Source organism: Gavialis gangeticus, unplaced genomic scaffold (assembly GCF_001723915.1).
Source record: "Gavialis gangeticus isolate Ggan-Ray unplaced genomic scaffold, GavGan_comp1, whole genome shotgun sequence".
Classification (NCBI taxonomy): domain Eukaryota; kingdom Metazoa; phylum Chordata; order Crocodylia; family Gavialidae; genus Gavialis; species Gavialis gangeticus.
Window position 1 is genome coordinate 159,958,999 of NW_017729022.1, and position 10,121 is coordinate 159,969,119.

Sequence of the window (10,121 nt, forward strand, 5' to 3'; positions counted from 1 at the left end):
GATGTGGTGTTTGCAGGAAGTGGGTGGGAAGGGGTGTGGGGAAAGGCAGGTGGGTGTGTGGGGAGGGATGTGGGTAGGTCTGTGGGTAAGTGTGGGGCAATTTCTGGGGGGACTGCTGGTGTGGGGGACCTTGTGGGAGGGCTGCTCAGGAGGGGTGGGTCCCCTGGCCCCCACAGGGTGCAGCCCCCCCACAGCATGTGGAATGCCCTCCTCACAAGACCCCAGCTCCCCCCATGGAGGAACACAGCCCCTAACCCCCACAGGGGCCCAGCACCCCTGCCCAGGGTCCCAGGCACCCTGGAGCACCCCCCCACCCAAGGGTCCTAGCTTCATCCTGGAGGGCCCCTGCCCCCCTGCCCAGAGTCCCAAGCACCTGCCACCCCTCACACCCACCCACCCACCCCCATTCCCAACTTACCTTGGACAGTGCCAGGGGCCGGGGGCAGCAGGAGCACCAAAGAGACACTCTGGCCAAAAGCAGAGCGTCTCTTCTGGAGGACTGACTCCTGCTGGCTCCAGGCACGAGACCGTGCCTTGCTCTGCTCTTCTGCAGAGCGGTTTTTTTAGGCCTAATTTTTTTAGGTCTAATTTTCTCCCTGCTCTGCAAACTTGTAGCGTGGGCAACATTTTTTCATTCTCTCACATGCCTCTTGCTCTGCCTTAAAGGGGTTTGAGGTGGGGCAAGAGGCACACTCATCTGGATGTGCCCAGAGGGTGTAGGAAAGGACCTCTGGAGGTGAAGGTTGGAGACTAAAACACTCAAAACTTCTGGGGCAAAGGTATTGTCCTGACAATTTAGAGAAAATCTATACTTCATTAAATAATTTACATTAAGTACTGCTTTATTTCCAATTTGCCATTCTTGGGAAAAGTCACAAAACTCCAAATGCAGCTAAACCCCCTCAGTATCCCCTTACCATCAGCTATGGCAACAGAACATTTCATGTTGATGAGCTCTTTGGACTGGGAGAGGACCTTCTGTTTTTTGTCAGAGGTCAGCCACAAGTCCGTTCTATTCTATTTGGTGCCTCAGATCTGCAGAACATAAGGTTCTGTGCGCCAAGGTGAAGTGAAGTTAGGTGACAGTAGGTGAGATCATACTTGTTCTCCCTACATTTCCTCCTATTACTCCCACTTTGAAATACCCTATATAATAATTTTTCTCCTTATGTAGCATTAACATTTCAAATATTTTCTCACAAATCAGCCCCTCATTTATTATATTTTTCTTCCAGTTCATAAATAACCTTCTATTAACTGCCCACAATATTACAAGCATAATGCTCTGGAGCTACAGGAAGAAACTATTAACCCAGGGCTTTCTGCCATTGTGCCTAAGCTGAATTGGTCTGTCTTACTATCATCTCACTGCATGGATGGTTACTTTACTTCCTATTATCAGCCTTAAGTCACTTGTTATTACTGCTGTCCTGATTATGCGTGCATGCTCTCTCTCTCTCTCTCTTTCTCTCCTTGTCTTGGATTATTTTTCTATTCCTATGTTATTCTGAAACAGTTATACAAGTTGACCTTGCCATTACTCATTGTTTTATCTTGAAGCTAAATGTTTGTAAGGTCCTTTTAGAGATCTTGACATGGAAAGTGTTCTACAGTGCATAGCATATTAACCTATTGGAACTTGAGCACGTATTAAATATTTTTAAAATGTATCACTGAGAATGTCCTGCTCTACAACTTATAGGTTGCACATGTGGATTTTGTGGACAGGTGAAAGATTTATGCATGAATTTACTAGGGAGTGGTGATTAATTGATCTAATCTTTTTTTTTGCTAATTTTTCAGTTGCAGATCCTCCTCTAGACAGATCGATGGTATAAACCACCTTGATGAGTTCTTGTTTATTCCAGGGTATTCCAACCAACCCGCTATTGTTCAGCAGCAGTGTCACCCAAGAACCATTTTCAAATGTTCAGCTTTGTTGTTCAAACTCTTTCCTTAACATCTTATTTGCAGTGACAAGGAAATGCTTTCAATTAAGATTTTTCCACTTACGTTAAATCAGTTTGAAAATCCTTCCACTTAACATCTTTAAATCAGTCGCATCTGGACACTGCAAAGTTTTCAACAGACTGTGAAAAGAAAAGACATATTGTTTGGGGTTTACTCACCAGTGGGACTAATTATTCCTTATATTTCATTCTTCATATTGTAACTCTCTTCAGAGGAAAGAAAGAATAAATGATCTCATCGCAAACTGAAATACACATTTTGACAAGTTGATCTTCCTCTGAAGAACTAATATCTGATGAAATAAATGTTAAAGAAGATGTTATAGTTTTGTAGAGAACAATTGATTAAAATGACACTGTCAAGGACATTTTTTATAAACAACATTTCTCACTGCTTGTGATGAAGACATCTAAGGTTGTGCCTGCGCAGAAGGGTTGTATCCATGGCCAAGACACCAAAGGAATGCATTAAGTCTCCTGAGGTTCTTCTAGTTGTGCAGTTCATAGGGAAGGAGGACACTTGAGTAAGAGTTACCACAGGAGCTATAGAGCAAGGGACAGCAGAAACCTATGAAGGGGGTGATTTCACATTTGAATTTATAAAATGGGAAAAAAATATACTTCCATCTCATGGATACGGTGGATGCGCCAAGCTTTGTTCTCATGGATCACAGCAGGACAGAACTCTCTGATTCGAATCCTACAGTTATTATAGTTCCTAACTGTCCTTTCTGGTTCTTGGTGATGGACTGGGGGAGAATTCAGTGGCTGATTTCCTTCATTTCACCCTTCCCCCACCCCTATTTCCTTTCTACCTCCCATCTTGTTGCCCACCCCCATCCCATTAACTCTTGACCTCTCAGCTTCATTTCCAGCCCTACCCCTCCAAAGCATCTCTCATGCCCCCATGTAGAGCAGGGATAGAGCTTGTCCTGGCTCACCAGCGCTGTGGTGGCAACTCACAGCTGTAGCTCCTAATCAGAACCAAACTAACTCTCCCACAAGACATGCGATAGAACTCAGTAGTGGGCTGTTTTGAGCGATATATTGGGACCTGGCCTAATCTGATGACAATTTGTGAAAAAGTCATAACAAAATGCAAGTGATTAGAGGCCTAGAGACGAGGTCATATGAGGAGAGGCTGAAAGACTTGGGACTGTTTAGCCTGGAGAAGAGAAGACTCAGAGGGGACTTAGTGGCAGCCTGTAAGTATATCAGGAGAGTACATCAGGGCCTAGGGGAACAACTATTCATGAAGGCCACCCAGGGGAGGACTAGAAATAATGGGCACAAGCTGATTGAAGGTCGCTTTAGACTAGATATAAGAAAAGACTTCTTTACAAGTTGAGTACCGGGGGTTTGGAATAGGCTCCCCACAGAGGTGGTACAGTCACCCATCCTGGCGATCTTCAAAAAGCATCTTGATGTCAATTTTGCTGGGGTCATTTGACCTCAGTGCTTTTCCTGCCCAAGTGCAGGAGGGCTGGACCCGATGATCTGTAAGTTCCCTTCCAGCCCCTAAAAACTATGAAATTATTAAATAGATGGAACTGTCATAGCCAAAATTCTTGGCATTGGACTAAAGAGAAATGTAGAATGTATGCTGACTATCCTGAAGCCTATTTTCATAGCTGTGGTGGAGCGCCTTTGGGGGGTGCTCGCCACTCAAGAGCTTTCACAGGCTCCAAGGGGAGCTTGCTTTGGTGGAGCAGCAGAGGGAACCTCCCCCAGGAGCTATTCTAAGGTGGGGTGTGTGTGGAAAAAGCACCTCTGGTGTCTGACACTTTAAGAGCCTGAAGAGGCAACGGGAAGGTGCAGCCCAGCTCTGATGAGCGCCCATTTTAAGATTCAGGCCAGCAGAGCTGGAGGCAGCAGTCTGCTGCCTGGCACCGAGGAAACAACATCTCCTGGAGGTAAGGGCAAGAGCTGATGGGGATGGTTAGGAGGCTCTTGGTTCTGGGCATGACCTAAAACTGCACCCTGCAGGGGATGGGTGGGCTGGTGGGGCTGTTTGTGGTGGAACAGCCCCCTGGAAATGCTAGGCCAGTTACCACCCCGGTGGAAAATGAGTAGAGGTGCCTGAACCCCAGCCTTTGTCATCAGGTGGGTCATTTAACATTGGAGGCAGTTGGGCCCAGGCACAGCTGCGGCCACCTGCACCCATGTGGGGCGCAAGACCCCAGGGAGAGAGATTGGTGGGCCAGAGGCACTGGTGGCACTTGAGCCTGTGGGGTATGTGTTTGACCCCAGGCCCCAGTGTAGGGGGTTAAGTATGTGCCTCAGTGGAGGCAGCGGTGTAGAGTGGGGTGCAGTGGGGCACCTGACAGCCTGCACCAGAGTGGCAGTTGGGAGGCCTGGAGAGCCCAGCAAGGGACATGGAGCCTAGTGAAGAGGCAAGGTGCCCAGGAGCTAGAAGCCCCAACTGTGTGGTGGGGCAAGGAGCCCAGTGTGAGGGGCCGGAGTTAGAGGCCAGAATATAGTTACAACATGTGAATGCTGAGAGGGGCAAGTAGTGAGGCCCTGCAAACAGGGGGCCTGAGATAAGTCCCTGTGAGTTATGGGCACAAAAGGGGCCCTAGTGAGCAGGGATGCTCAAGGGTAGGCCCTGCTAACATGGGGGGGCCAAGTTAGGTCCAGGTAAGCCTTAGGGCACCTGAGGCCACAAGTGGCTGCAGGCCGATTGGGTGGGGCGGCTGAGGAAGTGCCATGAGCAAACAATGGGGTGAGTCAGGAGCCCCTAATTCAGAGCAGCTGGGTGAGCGACCTGGTGAGGGACTTGAGGCAGAGTCACTCCAGTGTCCTGCAAACCGCCCAGCGCTCGCTCAGATGAGGGTGGCGGGAGAGGCCCAAGAGGCCGCGTGCTTGCTGGCTGGGGAGTGCAGGGAAACAAGCCCCAGGACCCTCTGGCCAAGGGCAGGGTGAGTGTGGCCCTGGGAAAAAGAGGGCCTGAGAGTGGCCCTGCAAAGTGCAGTATGAGAGAGACTGTGTGAGAGGTGGTGGAGTGGGAGAGGCCTCAGTGAGAGGGAGGCGCCATGAGTGTGGCCTGTAACAGGGCAGAAAGTGAGAGGCCTAACACTGGGATGAGTTGAGCCTGGCCTCAGGCTGGAGCAGAGCTCAGCTGTTAGGAACATCTGCGAGGCTTGGGATGCAGCATGGGGTGGTTGGAGCTGCATACATAGGCCCAGGAGAACAGAGTATCCGAAGGGCAGCCTCCCGCCTAATTAAGACCTTATTTTTTGAACAACAAGGCGTGCCAGGTGAGAAAGGCAGGTGGTGGGTGGTGTACCCAGAGGCAGGTGGGAGACTAGCACTGTGGCCAGTCAGGGAGTTCCCACTTTGCCACAATAGCCTTGAACAAAAGTTATATCAAACAACAAGAATGCACTTTTTGTAGGAAACAGTGATTGAATAGAGGCTTCCTGACCAGTGAGTTAAATCGTGGGTTAAATCATGATTTAAATCGATGTGATTTAAGTCTACTATGACTAACACTGATCAACATTTGAGCAGCTTAAAGTGTGTTGTATAACAAAGCTCTTTATCTGATTGAAGCAATATAATAGCTACATAGGTTAATAGAAATTCCAAGCTTATTAAAATAAACTCTCTCAAACAGTTATAAGAACTAAACCCGCCCTTAAAAAAAATCCAGTACATTTCTATTCACAGCAGCAATGAGAAAAGAGATGAACTGCACTTATGAAAGTGATAGTATCTTATCCCATTTTTTGTAACTGTACTGCAAATATTCTGTAGGTAAATAACAACAGAAAAGGCTTTCAGCCTCTATTAAGAAAAAAAATCTATCCCACACGTAAGTTCACTAGTATTTTTTTATGCACAAGTTCACACATGGTTTCTAAGCATCAGGTACACAGAACAATGCCTTGTTTGTGTGAGTATGTACCGTTATGTAGGCACGATTGAAACGGGTACAGATTTTTGAATGGGAATCAAAAAATGCCTTTTGGAAATACTTAACTTTTTTTGTTCACACAAGGTTTGTGATTAAACATCTGGAATTCACAGAGGATACTGGAACAGAATATTAGCAGCCACTAGTGTTTTGTTGCTGTCTTCCACAAAAAGCAGCAGCAGCAGGAGCAAGATGGATAGCAGAGCAGAACACTGTCAGAAAACTGGTATGGTGACCAGATACTTAAGCTGTTTCTAACAGTTACAGCAGCTTTTTTCCCTCATTGTGTTTTTTTACTCTTCATCACAAAAGTGACTAGTTTTTTCAGGGGGTGGGGCAAGCTGATCAGGAGACTGATGTTAAACAAAGTTTTTGAAAACAAACCAATTTGTTGAAAATAGATATTGAAAAGTCGTTCCTACTTAATAGACCATCTTTAGTCTCATGAAACATGCAATTTCAAAATTCTTCTGAGGTTGTGTTACTCCTGTTTAGTGGGAATGTTGCTCCTGTTTAGAATAATGTTTTGAAGAATCGTAGATAGCAAATGTCTCTTCGTAAAGGAGTATAAATACCCTTTCTGAGGCAACGTATCATGCTACCATATCTATTTCTCTCTTATTCAGAAAATACCGTATAATTTACCTGCTTTCAAGCTGTAATAACCTGTGCACTTTCTTAATTTAGTTTCTGCAGGAAGGTATATATCTAACTTTAAATTGTTTGCTGTGCCTCTTTTCTGCTGATTCTCCTACATTTGGAAAGTGCATCCTTTCTGGACAGAAATGAGAGCAGATGACAGGTATAATACTGATGAATTATTTTACTTATTTATTCAATTTAAGCACTGGCTTAATAAAAAAGAGCTTCTACCCTCTTTCTCAAAGCATTCCCCAAACCACTATACAATATGGTTATCTGAACAGACCAGACCAGCTGTTTTTCACCCCATCTTTAATATAATCCATAATCTAGTAGGTAAAGGCTTATTTCCATATATTAGGCTCTCTCACTAGATTCGTTCTCCCAGGCGCTCTCAGCTCAAGAAAGCAAAGATGCCCTGCAGCATGCCCTGAAGGTCCATAAAGTAGGACTATTATTGGCAATAGTGAGAAAGAAAGGTATGAGATATTGTTCTGAGCACAAGACAGAAAGCCAGAAACTGCTTATCCAAACTCTCACAATGATTTCCACTAAGGCCTTGCACAAATCATTTGGCCTCCTCAATTTCCTTATCTGTAAAACAGTGATAATATGTACTTGTTTAGGGACTATTATCTTACAGTAACATTGTGAAAATTAATGTTTGAAGAGGGCTTTGAAGACTGAAAGAACCCGGTAAGTGTTAGTTTTAATATGAATAGTTCAATGTAGCAGCCCTGTATTACATAATAATTAGTCAATATTAAATGCTTGAGGCAATTATTTTAAAGGAACAGTATCTCAGGTTGCTAGGGTTTAAAACTGTGCTTAAGAACCATCTCTACAATCTCTTTTTCTTTAAAAAAATGCTTCAGAGTCGAGCATGTTAAAATTATCCCCACCTTTTCTTATAGGAAGTACTGGTATATGGTAGCAGAACTGGTAAAGAGATACACTTACATCAATAGTATCACACCTAACTACTGCAGACCATTTCAGTTAAGAACAAATTGACCTAATCAATGAACAATTAGGATGTAGGGAACAGTATTGTCTTTAAGAGTACAGGTCACTACCCTTTCTTTTGTGTTGTAAAGTAACCACAGATCAGATAGCAGCAAGTCTGGTAAAGAACAAAGGCCATGTGCATAGTAGGGAATTGGTTTTAGTAGGCAGAGCTTTCATAAGGAAAATATGTTTAAGCAAATGTGGTTACAAACACAAGTAGAACAGGGCTGATGTTTTTAGTCCTTTTATGGATGCATTGGCTGCAATTCGTGAACATATGAAACTAAACTGAACTTGCTCTGTAGGTTTAATGACGCTGCTGGGCACTGAGGGAAGTACATCAGATGTGAATAGTCTGGCATGCTTAATTCACTATCTTTGTTCACTTACATTCTACTCTGTGGGTGCATCTACACAGTTGCTACTGCTCAGTCATTTAGTACTTGCTTTAGGAAGTACTAAATGATGGTGCATGCTTATTTTTAGCAGCTACACTGCTGTAGCGACGCACCATAGTGAGGTAGCTGGTTGCTACTGTGATGTAGCGTTAGCGTTATGGTTTGTATCCACTGACACTATGTCGCTATAGCACATTGCTATGGCAATGTAGTGTCACACGTAGATGCGCCCCGCAAGTCTCAAACTCTATGGCCACTCAGAAGCCCTGACAGTGTTTTGATTGGTAATGTCTTCCTAAAAACTTCCTCCCAGTAAGGTTATGAAGATGCTGCACCTCTCAGCTCATGACAGCACCATGAATTTAAGTTTGAAGCCTCTTCTAAATCTATTTAGACTAGTCAATGAAGACACTGTGAATCGAAGGCACCTTGCAGTAACTTATCCTGAGGCAGCAATTTAATGCATTAGCAAAGCGCATTGCAGTCATAGGCCATAGTTAGCAATGACCCACTTTTTAGTGTACAAGTATTTTACCCAGGTGAGTTGTGCAAGACACCTAGCAGAAATTTGGCATTTCAAACAGTTGTAAATATTAATAAGCTAAATGATTTTTTTTCCTCTCATATTTTATTAGTGCTCTTTGTGTGAAGGGGTTTTCCACAGAGGATGAAGTGTTACTGGCATTTTGTGTAAACATCAAGGGAATTTGGGGGATAATTTAATTATTATTTTTGTAATTGAGAGGCATCATCTCAAACGCTTTAAAAGAGAACTTTAGGGCTGCTGGCTAATCCCCTCACCATTGATTTTTGATATATGAAAGCAAAACTAACAGCATTAATTGCCACAGTCTATTTTATATGTTTTGATCGGTCACTTGGGAGTGTCACCCATTTTCTGAGAAAAAGCAAGGCACAAGCAGAAAACTAAGAAATGTCACAAATCAAGAATAAGAAGGGCCAGGTTAAAATAGGAAAGCTGCTCAGGTAAAATAGCAGCATGCTCATTTCATATTACAAGTCCTTGTTTTCTGAATTTATGTTTACAATGTGGTGCTTTCAGACCTCTATTTTCTGCCCCCTCCCATGTCCCTTCTCCTTCACAGCTTGCCTGCTGTGGTGGGCAGTGCTCCACGTGCTGCTGGGCTGTGACCCTGGCTGTGTGTAGGCTGCGGTTGTGTGCCTGTGTGCCCCTCCTCCCCTTGCTACAGCCAACCAGAGTCCATGCCTGGGCTGCCGTCTGCACTGTCACCGCTGCTGTGCATTTGAGGGGGCTAACCCCCATTAGCCCTGGCCTTCTGCTGCCTATGCCCCCACTCCCCATAGGCCTATCTCCATCCAGATGCCAGGCTGCTTCCACCACCCCACCTGGCTATATGCCAGCCATGTGCAGGCGTGCACACAGGGGCACATGGTGCCCGCTGCCTCCAATCATCCCAAGAATCTCCATGCAGGCTGGAAGGTTGCCAGCCTGCAAGGGGAAACCTGTGATTTTCACCTTTTAAAGAGAAAAATCTGCATTTTTCTGCAGCAAACAGAACAACTGGATGCTTGGTAAACACACACGCCACTACAGCAGGCTGGAAAATGCAGTTCTACCAGTGTTGATCATGAAAAAGGACTAGCAGAGCAAAAGCCTGGACATTTGTTAATATTTCAAAAAACCATCTGGATGGAAATTTGAGTACCAAAAAGAGGACATGTCCAGGAAAACCCAGACGTATGGTAACCCTACATATACGTCCTACACTCGTGTGAACTGCTCCATTCACATACATTTTTGGAAGGGCAGAGACTTAGTTTAAAGTCCAAAGTTGTACTAAATTAACCTTGGAACATTTTAAACCATCTTGAGGGTATGATATTTAGTTGAATATTTGTTTTAATTATTACAGTGGACTGAGGTGCCATTGTGCCACGTCCTATACATACAAAAGCACAGTCCCTGTCCCAAAGAGGTGGCAATAAAAATAATGAAGCAAAATATCAATATTGCCTGTTATTGGACTGTGCAGACATCTGTTTATAATATGTTTCATCAAAATATGTTTTACCAGCAAACTGCCATCATTTTATTAAGAATGTTCTTCAGATTCTGAATATTTGTGAGAAATCAATTTGCAATTCTATCACTAAGGTTATTTGCATACATTAATAAAAATAATAAATGACACTTTACTTTAAACT